The 24,315-nt window shown below is 39.5% G+C and overlaps 1 protein-coding gene across 1 annotated transcript in view; it reads right to left on the bottom strand.

Annotated features, from left to right (window-relative positions):
* The window catches only part of LOC146177909 (solute carrier family 22 member 6-like), a 54,723-nt gene that overhangs the window by 13,386 nt on the left and 17,022 nt on the right, over positions 1-24,315 (bottom strand). The gene's annotated exons all lie outside the window — the stretch shown is intronic.

The following is a 24,315-nucleotide window of genomic DNA, read 5'->3' as shown; positions in this document are numbered from 1 at the left end:
TTTTAACTACACGCCCTACACGTCACCATCATCCCAGTGCCCTAACTCCATACTTTGCTCGAACTGACACATTTAAATTTTCCTTTTTCCCACGTAACATAGGAATCTTCCGGCACAATGACTGACAGCGCATAGTCATGCTGCATGCTTCATTTTGTTTATTTTCTTCATTTTACTTTGTGCTTTTGTATTTGTAATATCTACTTGTGTATTTGTTCTGCTTGGATCTGTACAATGATCTGCACTATGAAATAAATAAAAATAAATTAAAAAATAGTCTGCCATGTGCAACAATCTATGTTGCTATCATTGCACTAATTAAGTTTTAAAACCTGTCAATATTCTTAAATCACCAACTAGCAGACCTCCCGACCCAGCTTCCTTCATTTGTGCAGGACACACTTCCCTTTTTCTGAATTATTGAGCGTATTAATAGCACCACCATTCTTGCAGATGATTGTATTCTTGTCACACTTGACGTTGCTGCACTCTACACTAATATCTCTATCGATGAAGGTATCGAAGTCCTCTCCTAACTATTAATCAACAACCACCATCCGCATGGGTCTGAAATTTATCTCTCGCTCCTTAAACTAGTCCTAATTTTAAATTATTTCGTATTCGATTCATCCTATTATTTGCAGATGTTTGGAACCAGCATGGGTACTCCATTCGCGCCGACTTACGCGAATTTATTCATGGGACTTCTAGAATCCAATGTACTAAATTCATTTCCGGAAAAGCCACTTATCTACCTTCGCTATATTGACGATATTTTCATGATATGGCAGCATGGGTCAGAATCACTTCAGTCGTTCGTCTCGCATCTTAATAATCACCACACTAGCATTAAATTCACTTGTCAGTCGTCGTAAATAAAAGTCGACTTTCTCGACACCATGGTGTCAGTGAAAAATGAAAAACCTAAAACTTCTTTGTACAGAAAGCGAACGGATAAGCAACAATACCTGGATTTTACGAGTCATCATGCGAGGCATTGTAAGCAAGGAATATTTGTAGGACAGGCAACACGGCTTAGAAGAATATGTAGCGATGATAGTGACCACCTAAACGAACTACATTCATTGAAAGCGACACTAATCCAGAGGAACTATCCCGGTAACTCCCTTAATACGGCCCTCGAAAAAGCAAGCACTTTAAACCGCAACGATGTGCTCACTAAACGACCAAAGGCCAACACTGAACGCCACCCTTCTTTTGTAACTTTTATGCTTTTGTGCATCAATTGTATGATAATCTCCTGAGGCTAAGGGGGAAAAACATAATAATAACAGGTGACTTTAATCTGCCGTGTCTAAACTGGAATCGTTTAAATTATGATTAGTCGATTTCTGGTGACTTGGCGATAGATATTATGTTCACTCTGGGCCTCCAGCAGGTTGTTGATAAAGATACCAGGGGAAATAGTATTCTTGATCTTCTATTCCTGAGCGAAGTATTTTCCGATGGAACGCCAGTGGTCGAGCCTGGTATATCAGACCACAATCTGATATCTTTTTGCTGGAAAATTCCTGCGCAAAAGCGCCAAAATCAAAGAACAGTAAAAACAATTAGAGATTTCACTAAGGCAGACGATGTTGCGAATATAGATTGTTTAGATACACATCTTGATATAATCGAAAATAATGTTGAACTTTCATGGCAACGTTTTGAGAAGACTGTAAAGTACTGTACAGAGCACCTTTAAAAGTAGTTCGAAAACAGCGCCTGAATCCTTGGATAAATCGACATATTTAATAAAAAGTCTGAGAAAGAGGAGCAAAGCGACCACCTCGCAGATTACGGAGCTGAAACAAGACTTACTAATAAAGGTAAATTTGGCCAGATACAGGTTCTACAGCTCGAATGTGGAAAAATTAATTTCGAGTGATCCAAAAAAATTTGGCTGCACCTAAGCCAAAGAAAACAACAGATACAACGCATTAAAATCAACGAAATTGAAATAGAGGATGCGCACTGCATTGCTGAATATTTCAATGTATATTTTCAAACTGTGTTTGCAGAACGTGATCAGTGTGAACTTTTCAGTACTAGTAGCCCGTCGGTAGACCATATTTTAATCAGTCGCGAAGGTGTCCTGGCATTGCTTTTAAATATAAATATTAGGAAGTCTGCTGTGCCTGATAACATTCCAAATGCTTTATTGAGGCGATATTCTGAACAAATATCTGAATTCATTTCTATTTTTTTTTTCAGTCATCCTTAAAATTAGGCACAGTACCATCACTCTGGAGAAAAGCACGTGTTGTGCCGGTGCAGAAGAAAGGAGACCGCCAAACTGTTTCAAATTACCGTCCTATATCTATTACTAGTACGTGTTGTGAGCTATCGGAACATATTGTCGCTGGTTTCGTACAAGAGTGTTTGAAAGATCATAGCGTACTATCACCTCTTCAGCATGGTTTCAGAAAAGGACTGTGACACAACTCGTAACAACCGTACATGAGCTATCCCACATACTTGATTTATCTGGACAAATAGATGTACTCTTTCTAGACTTCAGCAAAGCTTCTGATAAAGTTCCCCATGGAAAGCTATTATATAAATTAGATAAAATTGGACTTCCAGTTGGTATCATACAGTGGATTTGTGCTTATCTCAAAAACAAAGAACAGATTGTTGATGTTAGAAACTGTACTTCAAGTGCTTGTCAGGTCACCTCAGGAGTCCCTCAGGGCAGTGTGCTAGGACCATTGTTATTTTTAATTTATATTAATGACTTGATTGATGTTATTCCTGGTAATGTGCCCATTCGGTTATACGCGGATGATTGTGTTATCTTCTATGAAATTGTGTCCAATGATGATCATGATGTGTTGCAGAGATGCCTTGCCGAAATTACTCACTGGTGTTCCAATTGGGGAATGGAGCTGAATGCGGAAAAAACTGTACTTTTATGCGTAACAAGAAAAAAATCTCCTAGCATTTTTCCGTACCAACTTGGAAGTAGAACTGTTCTCGAAGTCGACAAATACAAGTACTTAGGCGTTACTCTTAACAATAAGCTCACACGGTCAACACATATCTCAGAAAAATTATGGTTCATAAAGAGAAAGCATAAAAACGCACCTGTAAGACCTAAAATATTAGCCTACAATGCAATAGTGAGATCTAAGTTACAATATGCTTCCGAACTTTGGGACCCGCACACTATGAAGGACACTAAAGAACTCGAGCGAGTCCAGAGAAAGAAAGCGCGATTTATATACGGGACATATGCCAGGAAGGATTCGCCGTCCTCAATAAAGCTACAAAATTGAATACAGACACTCGAAATACGCAGAAAAATTAATCGCCTTGTACTACTACATAATACTCTTTCTGGGAAAAATAATATGACGCTACCAGCGTCCGTATGTCAGCCTTGTACGAGAAGAACACGACACAGTCATGAGTATATGCTTGCACCAATCTTCGCGAAAACAAACGCTTGCAAGTACAGTTTTTTCCCTCGAACAGTGAACGAGTGGAATTCACTTCCCATTGGTGTATTTCAGTCCACCGATTTCATGGTTGCATTGCAAAATAATTTTTGTGCAAGTTAGCGATGCTGACGTTTCATTTGTGGTTCTTTTTGTGCTTACGTTCATTTCATGTTACATTTTGTACGCTTTTCTGTGCCTTCTTTTTGTTTGTAAATAGCCCTTCCTGCTTGGGACAAAGTATTGGCCTGCAGTAGTACTAAAAAAAAATAACTAAATACTCCAATGCCCTCCAAACATAAACAATATTCTGCGGAAATACCATTAAAAGCTAAAGTGTAATGCACGCCTGAAGAAAATATTTTCGGAGGCACCAAGGATAACTATACAAGCGCAACGCAAACTTCAGAGATATTTTAGTATATTCTAAACTCGACAACAAGCATCCAATACAACCACACCCTTGCTCGCGATCTTGATAAGACGTGCAGTCATATACAAAACGACACCACGGTTAAAAGTAATGCAGGCGATTTCGTTTTTCACATAAACTGAGGCTTTAACTGCACATCTTCAAACGTTATCTACCTTCTAGAATGCTCCTTTCGTCATAAGCAGTACATCGGAGAGACAGGGCAACCAATGAACATAAAGCTTAATGGACATCGGGCAGACACAGGCAAAAACCTCCCGAAAGCAGTTTCCCAGCATTTCAATCCGAAAGACCATAAGTTCGATGAAATTAAATTATATATTCTCCAGTCAGGCTTTAAATCTGCAAGGGACAGAAAATATAGAGAGGCATATCTAATTCATAAATTTAGAACATTGGAACCAGAAGGAATAAATATAGCTAAGGGAACGTTCAGTTCAGTTCAGTCGTTCAGTCGTGTCCGACTCTTCGTGACCCTATTGACCATGTCACGCCACGCTTTCCGGTCTCTCACTATCTCACTAAAAGGGAACGTTAGAATCCCTTAAGTATATTCCCTCTGCATCATGACTATTCGGGAAAACAATCCCTCGGTGCGTTAATAGACCATTTGCGGATATCTGTAAGTCAGTTTCTCTACAAGGCTTGTTTCCCAATCAAGAGGTCTCGTTCCCAGACGCCACTCTCGCAGTCTTTGTTGAAACGAAAAGAGGCAGACGCCTTTCGATGTCGCATTCATGCTGGCGATTCGTGGAAGTGAGACAGGGAGGGAGCGTGACGAATGGGCCGAAACCAGTCACGCTGGAGCAGCAAGGCGCGTTTTTTTACATACGAAGGGGTGGTATTCAACCATTGTACCTTTTCGACCTGTCTCCCTGAGTCATGTTGAAGTCAACTGCACATTCCAGAGTTTACTTAGAAAGGTAAATTTGCCTCTGTTGGCTTCTTCAAATAATGCGAGTGTGACGTCTTGGAACGAGACCTTTTGGTTGGAAAACAAGCTTTCCAGAGAAGCTGACTTACGCATTTCCGCAAATGGTCTATTGTACAGTTTATTCGCAACGCATGTACACCCTATTTCCTTCCGCAATAGCATAACCTGTACATGTTCCTCTAAACACATTTCCTCCTTATCACTTGTTGCTTGAATTTGTCCTCGAACAAATTTTTTTTCACGTCAGCTGAGTTTCCCTGTATGGTTATTTTGTTGTGGCTTTGTACTTCACCCCCCCCCCCCCCACACACACACACCTTTGCAGAAAGTTTTAAGATTTGTCCCCCTTAGATATATGCCTTATCAGGGCTCTTTGCAATGCCTGTCCCTTTGTAAGGTGTATCTGCCCGGTGAATAATCGTCTACCCGGTATTGTAGTTTTTCCTGGTACTGACGCTTTTACTCCTTTTACGGGCCACAGGATTCCTGGTTCCAGCCTGAGAAATACATACTGAAGATTTTTTTTTTGTTTTCACTTCATGGTCTACTTTCGTCTCAGCCATCTTCCCCTTCCCACTCCTTCACACCTACGTTCTTCTCACCCACTTTTCCCTCCCCAGCTTTTCTTCTTCGGAAGCAAAAGCGTATTTAAACCCCTGCCAGTGATGATCGCTTTGCTCAGACGAAAACAAGTCTACTTGTCGAAACCTTGGCTCGACCTGCGAACTGAGGCGCACCCCATTTACCCTAGTTCAGTGCTTCTTCGTAAAATTCACTTTATGTGTCTTTGCCAAGACAAATACCTGCTACGAGTTGCCTACACATTTGTTTCTACATTTCGCTATCTGCCCCAGTCCTAAATCATTGCACAACTTCACAGCTTTACTCTTAACTCCAGTTACACTCCTTTTAACTGACCTAAAGTTTTTACTAATTGCGTGGTCTGCCTTTTTTTAAACACATCTTCAGGCATTATGACAAATCCACCGTCTTTATCTGCCTGCAATAAGCGCAAGTCGCTATCTCTAAAAACGTTCAGCAATTCTTTCCTGGCCTGCTTTTTTGTTGTTGACGATAGCTTCTGAACAGTCTCTGCTAAGCAATCCACCCTTTCCAAAAGGCACCGCTCTTGACTTCCGCTTTCACCTTTCTTGTCAACTCTTCTATTCAATGGCAGAAGCTCATGAGCTTGTACGGCAGGCTCTTCGCAGTGCTTGGGCCCTTTCTTGAGAACGCTCATTACAGACTCTAGAACTTCAACCTCTTCGAGCACAGTCACAGTCCCCTTTTCTCGAACGTCACTCCGCTTCTCCGTCAGCTTCGAAAGCTGTTTAATTGTGACGTTCCACATGGCATCCGTATTTTGCGAAGCATTTCGCCAGTGAACGCGCAGCATATGTTCTAGCTTAGACGGGTGCTCAGCCAAGCACACAATGCGCAGCCAGTCTTGAAGGGCGAACATGTCTCCACAATTCAAACCTGAGTAATCTACACACCCGCTTACGGTGACCAACAGACGGTTTAATGACCCCAAAAAAGGCACTCACTTCATGCGGGGTGAACCCTTTCCTGAATTTAGGTTGAATAGAATATTTCAATAATAGAAGAATTAGGATGATCAAGCTGACCAAAGTACCCGCTTGAGTATACGACGATGAATACATTGTGGTGAAGCACAGAAACAAGGGTTCTCTGTAGAAATGAATTTCAACAACAGTTGTCGGGCTAGCTGGCTTCAATCTTGTCATGCCATGAAAGCCTATGCGCTGAAAAGAACAACATAAAACAGAGGAAAGGACAAGACGAGCGCAAACAACTAGTATATTCAGAATTTTAACCTCTAAATATGAAACATGTAAGCGCATGCGCAACAGAAAGACCCACAGCATGCCTGGTAAACCCGAATCACCATCACACCCTAACCCTACAAAAAAAGATTTCAACAAAGCAGATTCGCTTCTGTATAAGGCGATAGATCCTACAAAACAGATTTCAACAAAGCAGACCCGCTTCTGTATAAGGCGATAGATCTTACAAAACAGATTTCAACAAAGCAGACTCGCTTCTGTATAAGGCGATAGATCCTACAAAACAGATTTCAACAAAGCAGACTCGCTTCTGTAGAAGGCGATAGATAGATGCTACAAAACAGATTTCAACAAAGCAGACTCGCTTCTGTATAAGGCGATAGATCCTACAAAACAGATTTCAACAAAGCAGACTCGCTTCTGTAGAAGGCGATAGATAGATGCTACAAAACAGATTTCAACAAAGCAGACTCGCTTCTGTATAAGGCGATAGATCCTACAAAACAGATTTCAACAAAGCAGACCCGCTTCTGTATAAGGCGATAGATCTTACAAAACAGATTTCAACAAAGCAGACTCGCTTCTGTATAAGGCGATAGATCCTACAAAACAGATTTCAACAAAGCAGACTCGCTTCTGTAGAAGGCAATAGATAGATGCTACAAAACAGATTTCAACAAAGCAGACTCGCTTCTGTATAAGGCGATAGATCCTACAAAACAGATATCAACAAAGCAGACTCGCTTCTGTATAAGGCGATAGATCCTAAAAAACAGATTTCAACAGATCAGACTCGCTTCTGTATAAGGCGATAGATCTTACAAAACAGATTTCAACAAAGCAGACCCGCTTCTGTATAAGGCGATAGATCTTACAAAACAGATTTCAACAAAGCAGACTCGCTTCTGTATAAGGCGATAGATAGATCCTACAAAACAGATTTCAACAAAGCAGACTCGCTTCTGTATAAGGCGATAGATCCTACAAAACAGATTATAACAAAGCAGACTCGCTTCTGTATAAGGCGATAGATCCTACAAAACAGATTTCAACAAAGCAGACTCGCTTCTGTATAAGGCGATAGATCCTAGAAAACAGATTTCAACAGAGCAGACTCGCTACTGTATAAGGCGATAGATCCTACAAAACAGATTTCAACAAAGCAGACTCGCTTTTGTATAAGGCGATAGATAGATCCTACAAAACAGATTTCAACAAAGCAGACTCGCTTCTGTATAAGGCGATAGATCCTACAAAACAGATTTCAACAAAGCAGACTCGCTTCTGTATAAGGCGATAGATCCTACAAAACAGATTTCAACAAAGCAGACTCGCTTCTGTATAAGGCAATAGATAGATCCTACAAAACAGATTTCAACAAAGCAGACTCGCTTCTGTATAAGGCGATAGAACCTACAAAACAGATTTCAACAAAGCAGACTCGCTTCTGTATAAGGCAATAGATAGATCCTACAAAAAAGATTTCAACAAAGCAGACTCGCTTCTGTATAAGGCGATAGATCCTACAAAACAGATTTCAACAAAGCAGACTCGCTTCTGTATAAGGCGATAGATCCTACAAAACCGATTTCAACAAAGCAGACTCGCTTCTGCATAAGGCGATAGATCCTACAAAACAGATTTCAACAAAGCAGACTCGCTTCTGTATAAGGCGATAGATCCTACAAAACAGATTTCAACAAAGCAGACTCGCTTCTGTATAAGGCGAGGGATCCTACAAAACAGATTTCAACAAAGCAGACTCGCTTCTGTATAAGGCGATAGATCCTACAAAACAGATTTCAACAAAGCAGACTCGCTTCTGTATAAGGCGAGGGATCCTACAAAACAGATTTCAACAAAGCAGACTCGCTTCTGTATAAGGCGATAGATCCTACAAAACAGATTTCAACAAAGCAGACTCGCTTCTGTACAAGGCGATAGATCCTACAAAATATATTTCAACAAAGCAGACTCGCTTCTGTATAAGGCGATAGATGATGCTACAAAACAGATTTCAACAAAGCAGACTCGCTTCTGTATAAGGCGATAGATCCTACAAAACAGATTTCAAGAAAGCAGACTCGCTTCTGTATAAGGCGATAGATCCTACAAAACAGATTTCAACAGATCAGACTCGCTTCTGTATAAGGCGATAGATCTTACAAAACAGATTTCAACAAAGCAGACCCGCTTCTGTATAAGGCGATATACCTTACAAAACAGATTTCAACAAAAGAAGACTCGCTTCTGTATAAGGCGATAGATAGATCCTACAAAACAGATTTCAACAAAGCAGACTCGCTTCTGTATAAGGCGATAGATCCTACAAAACAGATTTCAACAAAGCAGACTCGCTTCTGTATAAGGCGATAGAGAGATCCTACAAAACAGATTTCAACAAAGCAGACTCGCTTCTGTATAAGGCCATAGATCCTACAAAACAGATTTCAACAAAGCAGACTCGCTTCTGTATAAGGCGATAGATAGATCCTACAAAACAGATTTCAACAAAGCAGACTCGCTTCTGTATAAGGCGAGGGATCCTACAAAACAGATTTCAACAAAGCAGACTCGCTTCTGTATAAGGCGATAGATCCTACAAAACAGATTTCAACAAAGCAGACTCGCTTCTGTACAAGGCGATAGATCCTACAAAACATATTTCAACAAAGCAGACTCGCTTCTGTATAAGGCGATAGATAGATGCTACAAAACAGATTTCAACAAAGCAGACTCGCTTCTGTATAAGGCGATAGATCCTACAAAACAGATTTCAAGAAAGCAGACTCGCTTCTGTATAAGGCGATAGATCCTACGAAACAGATTTCAACAGATCAGACTCGCTTCTGTATAAGGCGATAGATCTTACAAAACAGATTTCAACAAAGCAGACCCGCTTCTGTATAAGGCGATATATCTTACAAAACAGATTTCAACAAAAGAAGACTCGCTTCTGTATAAGGCGATAGATAGATCCTACAAAACAGATTTCAACAAAGCAGACTCGCTTCTGTATAAGGCGATAGATCCTACAAAACAGATTTCAACAAAGCAGACTCGCTTCTGTATAAGGCGATAGAGAGATCCTACAAAACAGATTTCAACAAAGCAGACTCGCTTCTGTATAAGGCGATAGATAGATCCTACAAAACAGATTTCAACAAAGCAGACTCGCTTCTGTATAAGGCCATAGATCCTACAAAACAGATTTCAACAAAGCAGACTCGCTTCTGTATAAGGCGATAGATAGATCCTACAAAACAGATTTCAACAAGCAGACTCGCTTCTGTATAAGGCGATAGATCCTACAAAAAAAGATTTCAACAAAGCAGATTCGCTTCTGTATAAGGCGATAGATCCTACAAAACAGATTTCAACAAAGCAGACTCGCTTCTGTATAAGGCGATAGATCCTACAAAACAGATTTCAACAAAGCAGACCCGCTTCTGTATAAGGCGATAGATCCTACAAAACAGATTTCAACAAAGCAGACTCGCTTCTGTATAAGGCGATAGATAGATCCTACAAAACAAATTTCAACAAATCAGACTCGCTTCTGTATAAGGCGATATATAGATCCTAAAAAAACAGATTTCAAGAAAGCAGACTCACTTCTGTATAAGGCGTTAGACAGATCCTACTAAACAGATTTAAACAAAACAGACACGCTTCTGTATAAGGCGATAGCTAGATCCTGCAAAACAGATTTCAATAAAGCAGATTCGCTTCTGTATAAGGCGATAGATCCTACAAAACAGATTTCAACAAAGCAGACTCGGTTCTGCATAAGGCGATAGATAGATCCTACAAGCCAGATTTCAACAAAGCAGACTGGCTTCTGTATAAAGCGATAGATAGATCCTACAAAACAGATTTCAACAAAGCAGACTCACTTCTATATAAGGCGATAGAAAGATCCTACAAAACAGATTTCAACAAAGCAGACTCGGTTCTGTATAAGACGATAGATAGATCCTACAAAACAGATTTCAACAAAGCAGACTCGCTTCTGTATAAGGCGATAGATCCTACAAAACAGATTTCAACAAAGCAGACTCGCCTGTGTATAAGACGATAGATACTACAAAACAGATTTCAATAAAGCAGACTCGCTTCTATATAAGGCGATAGATAGATCCTACAAAACAGATTTCAACAAAGCAGACTCGGTTCTGTATAAGACGATAGATAGATCCTACAATACAGATTTCAACAAAGCACGCTCGCTTCTGTATAAGGCGATAGATCCTACAAAACAGATTTCAACAAAGCAGACTCGCTTCTATATAAGGCGATGCAGAGATCCTACAAAACAGATTTCAACAAACCAGACTCGGTTCTGTATAAGGCGGTAGATAGATCCTACAAAACAGATTTCAAGAAAGCAGACTCGGTTCGGTGTAAGGCGATAGATAGATCCTACAAAACAGATTTCAACAAAGCAGACTCGCTTCTGTATAAGCCGATAGATAGATCCTACAAAACAGATTTCAACAAAGCAGACTCGATTCTGTATAAGGCGATAGATAGATCCTACAAAACAGATTTCAACAAAGCGGACTCGCTTCTGTATAAGGCGATATATAGATCCTTCAAAACCGATTTCAACAAAGCAGACTCACTTCTGTATAAGGCGATAGATAGATCATACAAAACAGATTTCAACAAAACAGACTCGCTTCTGTATAAGGCGATAGATAGATCCTACAAAACACATTTCAACAAAGCAGACTCGCCTGTGTATAAGGGGATAGATACTGCAAAACAGATTTCAATAAAGCAGACTCGCTTCTATATAAGGCGATAGATAGATCCTACAAAACAGATTTCAACAAAGCAGACTCGGTTCTGTATAAGGCGATAGATAGATCCTACAAAACAGATTTCAACAAAGCAGACTCGCTTCTGTATAAGGCGATAGATCCTACAAAACAGATTTCAACAAAGTAGACTCGCTTCTGTATAAGGCGATAGATCCTACAAAACAGGTTTCAACAAAGCGGACTCGCTTCTGTATAAGGCGATAGATCCTAATAAACAGATTTCAACAAAGCAGACTCGTCTGTGTATAAGGCGATAGATACTACAAAACAGATTTCAATAAAGCAGACTCGCTTCTATATAAGGCGATAGATAGATCCTACAAAACAGATTTCAACAAAGCAGACTCGGTTCTGTATAAGGCGATAGATAGATCCTACAAAACAGATTGCAACAAAGCAGACTGCCTTCTGTATAAGGCGATAGATCCTACAAAACAGATTGCAACAAAGCGGACTCGCTTCTGTATAAGGCGATAGATCCTACAAAACAGATTTCAACAAAGCAGACTCGGTTCTGTATAAGGCGATAGATAGATCCTACAAAACAGATTTCAACAAAGCAGACTCGCTTCAGTATAAGGCGATAGATCCTGCAAAACAGATTTCAACAAAGCAGAATCGCTTCTGTATAAGGCGATAGATCCTACAAAATAGATTTAAACAAAGCAGACTCGCTTCTGTATAAGGCGATAGATCCTACAAAACAGATTTCAACAAAGCAGTCTCGCTTCTGTATAAAGCGATAGATCCTACAAAACAGATTTCAACAAAGCAGACCCGCTTCTGTATAAGGCGATAGATCCTACAAAACAGATTTCAACAAAGCGGACTCGCTTCTCTATAAGGCGATAGATCCTACAAAACAGATTTCAACAAAGCAGACTCGCCTGTGTATAACGCGATAGATACTACAAAACAGATTTCAATAAAGCAGACTCGCTTCTATATAAGGCGATAGATAGATCCTACAAAACAGATTTCAACAAAGCGGACTCGGTTCTGTATAAGGCGATAGATAGATCTTACAAAACAGATTTCAACAAAGCAGACTCGCTTCTGTATAAGGCGATAGATCCTAGAAAACAGATTTCAACAGAGCAGACTCGCTTCTGTATAAGGCGATAGATCCTACAAAACAGATTTCAACAAAGCAGACTCGCTTTTGTATAAGGCGATAGATAGATCCTACAAAACAGATTTCAACAAAGCAGACACGCTTCTGTATAAGGCGATAGATCCTACAAAACAGATTTCAACAAAGCAGACTCGCTTCTGTATAAGGCGATAGATCCTACAAAACAGATTTCAACAAAGCAGACTCGCTTCTGTATAAGGCAATAGATAGATCCTACAAAACAGATTTCAACAAAGCAGACTCGCTTCTGTATAAGGCGATAGATCCTACAAAACAGATTTCAACAAAGCAGACTCGCTTCTGTATAAGGCAATAGATAGATCCTACAAAAAAATTTCAACAAAGCAGACTCGCTTCTGTATAAGGCGATAGATCCTACAAAACAGATTTCAACAAAGCAGACTCGCTTCTGTATAAGGCGATAGATCCTACAAAACCGATTTCAACAAAGCAGACTCGCTTCTGCATAAGGCGATAGATCCTACAAAACAGATTTCAACAAAGCAGACTCGCTTCTGTATAAGGCGATAGATCCTACAAAACAGATTTCAACAAAGCAGACTCGCTTCTGTATAAGGCGAGGGATCCTACAAAACAGATTTCAACAAAGCAGACTCGCTTCTGTATAAGGCGATAGATCCTACAAAACAGATTTCAACAAAGCAGACTCGCTTCTGTACAAGGCGATAGATCCTACAAAACATATTTCAACAAAGCAGACTCGCTTCTGTATAAGGCGATAGATGATGCTACAAAACAGATTTCAACAAAGCAGACTCGCTTCTGTATAAGGCGATAGATCCTACAAAACAGATTTCAAGAAAGCAGACTCGCTTCTGTATAAGGCGATATATCCTACAAAACAGATTTCAAGAAAGCAGACTCGCTTCTGTATAAGGCGATAGATCCTACAAAACAGATTTCAAGAAAGCAGACTCGCTTCTGTATAAGGCGATAGATCTTACAAAACAGATTTCAACAGATCAGACCCGCTTCTGTATAAGGCGATATATCTTACAAAACAGATTTCAACAAAAGAAGACTCGCTTCTGTATAAGGCGATAGATAGATCCTACAAAACAGATTTCAACAAAGCAGACTCGCTTCTGTATAAGGCGATAGATCCTACAAAACAGATTTCAACAAAGCAGACTCGCTTCTGTATAAGGCGATAGAGAGATCCTACAAAACAGATTTCAACAAAGCAGACTCGCTTCTGTATAAGGCCATAGATCCTACAAAACAGATTTCAACAAAGCAGACTCGCTTCTGTATAAGGCGATAGATAGATCCTACAAAACAGATTTCAACAAAGCAGACTCGCTTCTGTATAAGGCGAGGGATCCTACAAAACAGATTTCAACAAAGCAGACTCGCTTCTGTATAAGGCGATAGATCCTACAAAACAGATTTCAACAAAGCAGACTCGCTTCTGTACAAGGCGATAGATCCTACAAAACATATTTCAACAAAGCAGACTCGCTTCTGTATAAGGCGATAGATAGATGCTACAAAACAGATTTCAACAAAGCAGACTCGCTTCTGTATAAGGCGATAGATCCTACAAAACAGATTTCAAGAAAGCAGACTCGCTTCTGTATAAGGCGATAGATCCTACGAAACAGATTTCAACAGATCAGACTCGCTTCTGTATAAGGCGATAGATCTTACAAAACAGATTTCAACAAAGCAGACCCGCTTCTGTATAAGGCGATATATCTTACAAAACAGATTTCAACAAAAGAAGACTCGCTTCTGTATAAGGCGATAGATAGATCCTACAAAACAGATTTCAACAAAGCAGACTCGCTTCTGTATAAGGCGATAGATCCTACAAAACAGATTTCAACAAAGCAGACTCGCTTCTGTATAAGGCGATAGAGAGATCCCACAAAACAGATTTCAACAAAGCAGACTCGCTTCTGTATAAGCCGATAGATAGATCCTACAAAACAGATTTCAACAAAGCAGACTCGCTTCTGTATAAGGCCATAGATCCTACAAAACAGATTTCAACAAAGCAGACTCGCTTCTGTATAAGGCGATAGATAGATCCTACAAAACAGATTTCAACAAGCAGACTCGCTTCTGTATAAGGCGATAGATCCTACAAAAAAAGATTTCAACAAAGCAGATTCGCTTCTGTATAAGGCGATAGATCCTACAAAACAGATTTCAACAAAGCAGACTCGCTTCTGTATAAGGCGATAGATCCTACAAAACAGATTTCAACAAAGCAGACCCGCTTCTGTATAAGGCGATAGATCCTACAAAACAGATTTCAACAAAGCAGACTCGCTTCTGTATAAGGCGATAGATAGATCCTACAAAACAAATTTCAACAAATCAGACTCGCTTCTGTATAAGGCGATATATAGATCCTAAAAAAACAGATTTCAAGAAAGCAGACTCACTTCTGTATAAGGCGTTAGACAGATCCTACTAAACAGATTTAAACAAAACAGACACGCTTCTGTATAAGGCGATAGCTAGATCCTGCAAAACAGATTTCAATAAAGCAGATTCGCTTCTGTATAAGGCGATAGATAGATCCTACAAAACAGATTTCAACAAAGCAGACTCGGTTCTGCATAAGGCGATAGATAGATCCTACAAGCCAGATTTCAACAAAGCAGACTGGCTTCTGTATAAAGCGATAGATAGATCCTACAAAACAGATTTCAACAAAGCAGACTCACTTCTATATAAGGCGATAGAAAGATCCTACAAAACAGATTTCAACAAAGCAGACTCGGTTCTGTATAAGACGATAGATAGATCCTACAAAACAGATTTCAACAAAGCAGACTCGCTTCTGTATAAGGCGATAGATCCTACAAAACAGATTTCAACAAAGCAGACTCGCGTGTGTATAAGACGATAGATACTACAAAACAGATTTCAATAAAGCAGACTCGCTTCTATATAAGGCGATAGATAGATCCTACAAAACAGATTTCAACAAAGCGGACTCGGTTCTGTATAAGACGATAGATAGATCCTACAAAACAGATTTCAACAAAGCACGCTCGCTTCTGTATAAGGCGATAGATCCTACAAAACAGATTTCAACAAAGCAGACTCGCTTCTATATAAGGCGATGCAGAGATCCTACAAAACAGATTTCAACAAACCAGACTCGGTTCTGTATAAGGCGGTAGATAGATCCTACAAAACAGATTTCAACAAAGCAGACTCGGTTCGGTGTAAGGCGATAGATAGATCCTACAAAACAGATTTCAACAAAGCAGACTCGCTTCTGTATAAGCCGATAGATAGATCCTACAAAACAGATTTCAACAAAGCAGACTCGATTCTGTATAAGGCGATAGATAGATCCTACAAAACAGATTTCAACAAAGCGGACTCGCTTCTGTATAAGGCGATATATAGATCCTTCAAAACCGATTACAACAAAGCAGACTCACTTCTGTATAAGGCGATAGATAGATCATACAAAACAGATTTCAACAAAGCAGACTCGCTTCTGTATAAGGCGATAGATCCTACAAAACAGATTTCAACAAAGCAGACTCGCGTGTGTATAAGACGATAGATACTACAAAACAGATTTCAATAAAGCAGACTCGCTTCTATATAAGGCGATAGATAGATCCTACAAAACAGATTTCAACAAAGCAGACTCGGTTCTGTATAAGACGATAGATAGATCCTACAAAACAGATTTCAACAAAGCACGCTCGCTTCTGTATAAGGCGATAGATCCTACAAAACAGATTTCAACAAAGCAGACTCGCTTCTATATAAGGCGATGCAGAGATCCTACAAAACAGATTTCAACAAACCAGACTCGGTTCTGTATAAGGCGGTAGATAGATCCTACAAAACAGATTTCAACAAAGCAGACTCGGTTCGGTGTAAGGCGATAGATAGATCCTACAAAACAGATTTCAACAAAGCAGACTCGCTTCTGTATAAGCCGATAGATAGATCCTACAAAACAGATTTCAACAAAGCAGACTCGATTCTGTATAAGGCGATAGATAGATCCTACAAAACAGATTTCAACAAAGCGGACTCGCTTCTGTATAAGGCGATATATAGATCCTTCAAAACCGATTTCAACAAAGCAGACTCGCTTCTGTATAAGGCGATAGATCCTACAAAACAGATTTCAACAAAGCAGACCCGCTTCTGTATAAGGCGATAGATCCTACAAAACAGATTTCAACAAAGCAGACTCGCTTCTGTATAAGGCGATAGATAGATCCTACAAAACAAATTTCAACAAATCAGACTCGCTTCTGTATAAGGCGATATATAGATCCTAAAAAAACAGATTTCAAGAAAGCAGACTCACTTCTGTATAAGGCGTTAGACAGATCCTACTAAACAGATTTAAACAAAACAGACACGCTTCTGTATAAGGCGATAGCTAGATCCTGCAAAACAGATTTCAATAAAGCAGATTCGCTTCTGTATAAGGCGATAGATAGATCCTACAAAACAGATTTCAACAAAGCAGACTCGGTTCTGCATAAGGCGATAGATAGATCCTACAAGCCAGATTTCAACAAAGCAGACTGGCTTCTGTATAAAGCGATAGATAGATCCTACAAAACAGATTTCAACAAAGCAGACTCACTTCTATATAAGGCGATAGAAAGATCCTACAAAACAGATTTTAACAAAGCAGACTCGGTTCTGTATAAGGCGATAGATAGATCCTACAAAACAGATTTCAACAAAGCAGACTCGCTTCTGTATAAGGCGATAGATCCTACAAAACAGATTTCAACAAAGTAGACTCGCTTCTGTATAAGGCGATAGATCCTACAAAACAGGTTTCAACAAAGCGGACTCGCTTCTGTATAAGGCGATAGATCCTAATAAACAGATTTCAACAAAGCAGACTCATCTGTGTATAAGGCGATAGATACTACAAAACAGATTTCAATAAAGCAGACTCGCTTTTATATAAGGCGATAGATAGATCCTACAAAACAGATTTCAACAAAGCAGACTCGGTTCTGTATAAGGCGATAGATAGATCCTACAAAACAGATTGCAACAAAGCAGACTGCCTTCTGTATAAGGCGATAGATCCTACAAAATAGATTGCAACAAAGCGGACTCGCTTCTGTATAAGGCGATAGATCCTACAAAACAGATTTCAACAAAGCAGACTCGGTTCTGTATAAGGCGATAGATAGATCCTACAAAACAGATTTCAACAAAGCAGACTCGCTTCTGTATAAGGCGATAGATCCTGCAAAACAGATTTCAACAAAGCAGAATCGCTTCTGTATAAGGCGATAGATCCTACAAAATAGATTTAAACAAAGCAGACTCGCTTCTGTATAAGGCGATAGATCCTACAAAACAGATTTCAACAAAGCAGTCTCGCTTCTGTATAAAGCGATAGATCCTACAAAACAGATTTCAACAAAGCAGACTCGCTTCTGTATAAGGCGATAGATCCTACAAAACAGATTTCAACAAAGCGGACTCGCTTCTCTATAAGGCGATAGATCCTACAAAACAGATTTCAACAAAGCAGACTCGCCTGTGTATAACGCGATAGATACTACAAAACAGATTTCAATAAAGCAGACTCGCTTCTATATAAGGCGATAGATAGATCCTACAAAACAGATTTCAACAAAGCGGACTCGGTTCTGTATAAGGCGATAGATAGATCTTACAAAACAGATTTCAACAAAGCAGACTCGCTTCTGTATAAGGCGATAGATCCTAGAAAACAGATTTCAACAGAGCAGACTCGCTTCTGTATAAGGCGACAGATCCTACAAAACAGATTTCAACAAAGCAGACTCGCTTTTGCATAAGGCGATAGATAGATCCTACAAAACAGATTTCAACAAAGCAGACACGCTTCTGTATAAGGCGATAGATCCTACAAAACAGATTTCAACAAAGCAGACTCGCTTCTGTATAAGGCGATAGATCCTACAAAACAGATTTCAACAAAGCAGACTCGCTTCTGTATAAGGCAATAGATAGATCCTACAAAACAGATTTCAACAAAGCAGACTCGCTTCTGTATAAGGCGATAGATCCTACAAAACAGATTTCAACAAAGCAGACTCGCTTCTGTATAAGGCAATAGATAGATCCTACAAAAAAGATTTCAACAAAGCAGACTCGCTTCTGTATAAGGCGATAGATCCTACAAAACAGATTTCAACAAAGCAGACTCGCTTCTGTATAAGGCGATAGATCCTACAAAACCGATTTCAACAAAGCAGACTCGCTTCTGCATAAGGCGATAGATCCTACAAAACAGATTTCAACAAAGCAGACTCGCTTCTGTATAAGGCGATAGATCCTACAAAACAGATTTCAACAAAGCAGACTCGCTTCTGTATAAGGCGAGCGATCCTACAAAACAGATTTCAACAAAGCAGACTCGCTTCTGTATAAGGCGATAGATCCTACAAAACAGATTTCAACAAAGCAGACTCGCTTCTGTACAAGGCGATAGATCCTACAAAACATATTTCAACAAAGCAGACTCGCTTCTGTATAAGGCGATAGATGATGCTACAAAACAGATTTCAACAAAGCAGACTCGCTTCTGTATAAGGCGATAGATCCTACAAAACAGATTTCAAGAAAGCAGACTCGCTTCTGTATAAGGCGATAGATCCTACAAAACAGATTTCAAGAAAGCAGACTCGCTTCTGTATAAGGCGATAGATCCTACAAAACAGATTTCAAGAAAGCAGACTCGCTTCTGTATAAGGCGATAGATCTTACAAAACAGATTTCAACAGATCAGACCCGCTTCTGTATAAGGCGATATATCTTACAAAACAGATTTCAACAAAAGAAGACTCGCTTCTGTATAAGGCGATAGATAGATCCTACAAAACAGATTTCAACAAAGCAGACTCGCTTCTGTATAAGGCGATAGATCCTACAAAACAGATTTCAACAAAGCAGACTCGCTTCTGTATAAGGCAATAGAGAGATCCTACAAAACAGATTTCAACAAAGCAGACTCGCTTCTGTATAAGGCCATAGATCCTACAAAACAGATTTCAACAAAGCAGACTCGCTTCTGTATAAGGCGATAGATAGATCCTACAAAACAGATTTCAACAAAGCAGACTCGCTTCTGTATAAGGCGAGGGATCCTACAAAACAGATTTCAACAAAGCAGACTCGCTTCTGTATAAGGCGATAGATCCTACAAAACAGATTTCAACAAAGCAGACTCGCTTCTGTACAAGGCGATAGATCCTACAAAACATATTTCAACAAAGCAGACTCGCTTCTGTATAAGGCGATAGATAGATGCTACAAAACAGATTTCAACAAAGCAGACTCGCTTCTGTATAAGGCGATAGATCCTACAAAACAGATTTCAAGAAAGCAGACTCGCTTCTGTATAAGGCGATAGATCCTACGAAACAGATTTCAACAGATCAGACTCGCTTCTGTATAAGGCGATAGATCTTACAAAACAGATTTCAACAAAGCAGACCCGCTTCTGTATAAGGCGATATATCTTACAAAACAGATTTCAACAAAAGAAGACTCGCTTCTGTATAAGGCGATAGATAGATCCTACAAAACAGATTTCAACAAAGCAGACTCGCTTCTGTATAAGGCGATAGATCCTACAAAACAGATTTCAACAAAGCAGACTCGCTTCTGTATAAGGCGATAGAGAGATCCCACAAAACAGATTTCAACAAAGCAGACTCGCTTCTGTATAAGGCGATAGATAGATCCTACAAAACAGATTTCAACAAAGCAGACTCGCTTCTGTATAAGGCCATAGATCCTACAAAACAGATTTCAACAAAGCAGAACCGCTTCTGTATAAGGCGATAGATAGATCCTACAAAACAGATTTCAACAAGCAGACTCGCTTCTGTATAAGGCGATAGATCCTACAAAAAAAGATTTCAACAAAGCAGATTCGCTTCTGTATAAGGCGATAGATCCTACAAAACAGATTTCAACAAAGCAGACTCGCTTCTGTATAAGGCGATAGATCCTACAAAACAGATTTCAACAAAGCAGACCCGCTTCTGTATAAGGCGATAGATCCTACAAAACAGATTTCAACAAAGCAGACTCGCTTCTGTATAAGGCGATAGATAGATCCTACAAAACAAATTTCAACAAATCAGACTCGCTTCTGTATAAGGCGATATATAGATCCTAAAAAAACAGATTTCAAGAAAGCAGACTCACTTCTGTATAAGGCGTTAGACAGATCCTACTAAACAGATTTAAACAAAACAGACACGCTTCTGTATAAGGCGATAGCTAGATCCTGCAAAACAGATTTCAATAAAGCAGATTCGCTTCTGTATAAGGCGATAGATAGATCCTACAAAACAGATTTCAACAAAGCAGACTCGGTTCTGCATAAGGCGATAGATAGATCCTACAAGCCAGATTTCAACAAAGCAGACTGGCTTCTGTATAAAGCGATAGATAGATCCTACAAAACAGATTTCAACAAAGCAGACTCACTTCTATATAAGGCGATAGAAAGATCCTACAAAACAGATTTCAACAAAGCAGACTCGGTTCTGTATAAGACGATAGATAGATCCTACAAAACAGATTTCAACAAAGCAGACTCGCTTCTGTATAAGGCGATAGATCCTACAAAACAGATTTCAACAAAGCAGACTCGCGTGTGTATAAGACAATAGATACTACAAAACAGATTTCAATAAAGCAGACTCGCTTCTATATAAGGCGATAGATAGATCCTACAAAACAGATTTCAACAAAGCAGACTCGGTTCTGTATAAGACGATAGATAGATCCTACAAAACAGATTTCAACAAAGCACGCTCGCTTCTGTATAAGGCGATAGATCCTACAAAACAGATTTCAACAAAGCAGACTCGCTTCTATATAAGGCGATGCAGAGATCCTACAAAACAGATTTCAACAAACCAGACTCGGTTCTGTATAAGGCGGTAGATAGATCCTACAAAACAGATTTCAACAAAGCAGACTCGGTTCGGTGTAAGGCGATAGATAGATCCTACAAAACAGATTTCAACAAAGCAGACTCGCTTCTGTATAAGCCGATAGATAGATCCTACAAAACAGATTTCAACAAAGCAGACTCGATTCTGTAAAAGGCGATAGATAGATCCTACAAAACAGATTTCAACAAAGCGGACTCGCTTCTGTATAAGGCGATATATAGATCCTTCAAAACCGATTTCAACAAACCAGACTCGGTTCTGTATAAGGCGGTAGATAGATCCTACAAAACAGATTTCAACAAAGCAGACTCGGTTCGGTGTAAGGCGATAGATAGATCCTACAAAAAAGATTTCAACAAAGCAGACTCGCTTCTGTATAAGGCGATAGATAGATCATACAAAACAGATTTCAACAAAACAGACTCGCTTCTGTATAAGGCGATAGATAGATCCTACAAAACACATTTCAACAAAGCAGACTCGCCTGTGTATAAGGGGATAGATACTGCAAAACAGATTTCAATAAAGCAGACTCGCTTCTATATAAGGCGATAGATAGATCCTACAAAACAGATTTCAACAAAGCAGACTCGGTTCTGTATAAGGCGATAGATAGATCCTACAAAACAGATTTCAACAAAGCAGACTCGCTTCTGTATAAGGCGATAGATCCTACAAAACAGATTTCAACAAAGTAGACTCGCTTCTGTATAAGACGATAGATCCTACAAAACAGGTTTCAACAAAGCGGACTCGCTTCTGTATAAGGCGATAGATCCTAATAAACAGATTTCAACAAAGCAGACTCGTCTGTGTATAAGGCGATAGATACTACAAAACAGATTTCAATAAAGCAGACTCGCTTCTATATAAGGCGATAGATAGATCCTACAAAACAGATTTCAACAAAGCAGACTCGGTTCTGTATAAGGCGATAGATAGATCCTACAAAACAGATTGCAACAAAGCAGACTGCCTTCTGTATAAGGCGATAGATCCTACAAAATAGATTGCAACAAAGCGGACTCGCTTCTGTATAAGGCGATAGATCCTACAAAACAGATTTCAACAAAGCAGACTCGGTTCTGTATAAGGCGATAGATAGATCCTACAAAACAGATTTCAACAAAGTAGACTCGCTTCTGTATAAGGCGATAGATCCTGCAAAACAGATTTCAACAAAGCAGAATCGCTTCTGTATAAGGCGATAGATCCTACAAAATAGATTTAAACAAAGCAGACTCGCTTCTGTATAAGGCGATAGATCCTACAAAACAGATTTCAACAAAGCAGTCTCGCTTCTGTATAAAGCGATAGATCCTACAAAACAGATTTCAACAAAGCAGACTCGCTTCTGTATAAGGCGATAGATCCTACAAAACAGATTTCAACAAAGCGGACTCGCTTCTCTATAAGGCGATAGATCCTACAAAACAGATTTCAACAAAGCAGACTCGTCTGTGTATAACGCGATAGATACTACAAAACAGATTTCAATAAAGCAGACTCGCTTCTATATAAGGCGATAGATAGATCCTACAAAACAGATTTCAACAAAGCGGACTCGGTTCTGTATAAGGCGATAGATAGATCTTACAAAACAGATTGCAACAAAGCAGACTCGCTTCTGTATAAGGCAATAGATCCTACGAAATAGATTTCAACAAAGCAGACTCGCCTGTGTATAAGGCGATAGATACTACAAAACAGATTTCAACAAAGCAGACTCGCTTCTGTATAAGGCGATAGATCCTACAAAACAGATTTCAACAAAGCAGACTCGCTTCTGTATAAGGCGTTAGATCCCACAAAATAGATTTCAACAAAGCGGACTCGCTTCTGTATAAGGCGATAGATCCTACAAAACAGATTTCAACAAAGCAGACTCGGTTCTGTATAAGGCGATAGATCCTACAAAACAGATTTCAACAAAGCAGACTCGCTTCTGTATAAGGCGATAGATCCTACAAAACAGATTTCAACAAAGCAGACTCGCTTCTGTATAAGGCGTTAGATCCCACAAAATAGATTTCAACAAAGCGGACTCGGTTCTGTATAAGGCGATAGATCCTACAAAACAGATTTCAACAAAGCAGACTCGGTTCTGTATAAGGCGATAGATCCTACAAAACACATTTCAACAAAGCAGACTCGCTTCTGTATAAGGCGATAGATCCTACAAAACAGATTTCAACAAAGCGGACTCGCTTCTGTATAAGGCGATAGATCCTACAAAACAGATTTCAACAAAGCAGACTCGCCTGTGTATAAGGCGATAGATACTACAAAACAGATTTCAATAAAGCAGACTCGCTTCTATATAAGGCGATAGATAGATCCTACAAAACAGATTTCAACAAAGCAGACTCGGTTCTGTATAAGGCGATAGATCCTACAAAACAGATTTCAACAAAGCAGACTCGCCTGTGTATAAGGCGATAGATACTACAAAACAGATTTCACAAAGCTGACTCGCCTGTGTATAAGGCGATAGATACTACAAAACAGATTTCAACAAAGCAGACTCGCTTCTGTATAAGGCGATAGATCCTACAAAACAGATTTCAACAAAGCAGACTCGCTTCTGTATAAGGCATTAGATCCCACAAAATAGATTTCAACAAAGCGGACTCGCTTCTGTATAAGGCGATAGATCCTACAAAACAGATTTCAACAAAGCAGACTCGGTTCTGTATAAGGCGATAGATCCTACAAAATAGATTTCAACAAAGCAGACTCGCCTGTGTATAAGGCGATAGATACTACAAAACAGATTTCAATAAAGCAG

This window comes from Amblyomma maculatum, chromosome 10 (genome assembly GCF_055883805.1).
Source record: "Amblyomma maculatum isolate TAMU_Amacu chromosome 10, ASM5588380v1, whole genome shotgun sequence".
Classification (NCBI taxonomy): domain Eukaryota; kingdom Metazoa; phylum Arthropoda; class Arachnida; order Ixodida; family Ixodidae; genus Amblyomma; species Amblyomma maculatum.
This window is presented reverse-complemented; position numbering and strand designations above follow the sequence as displayed.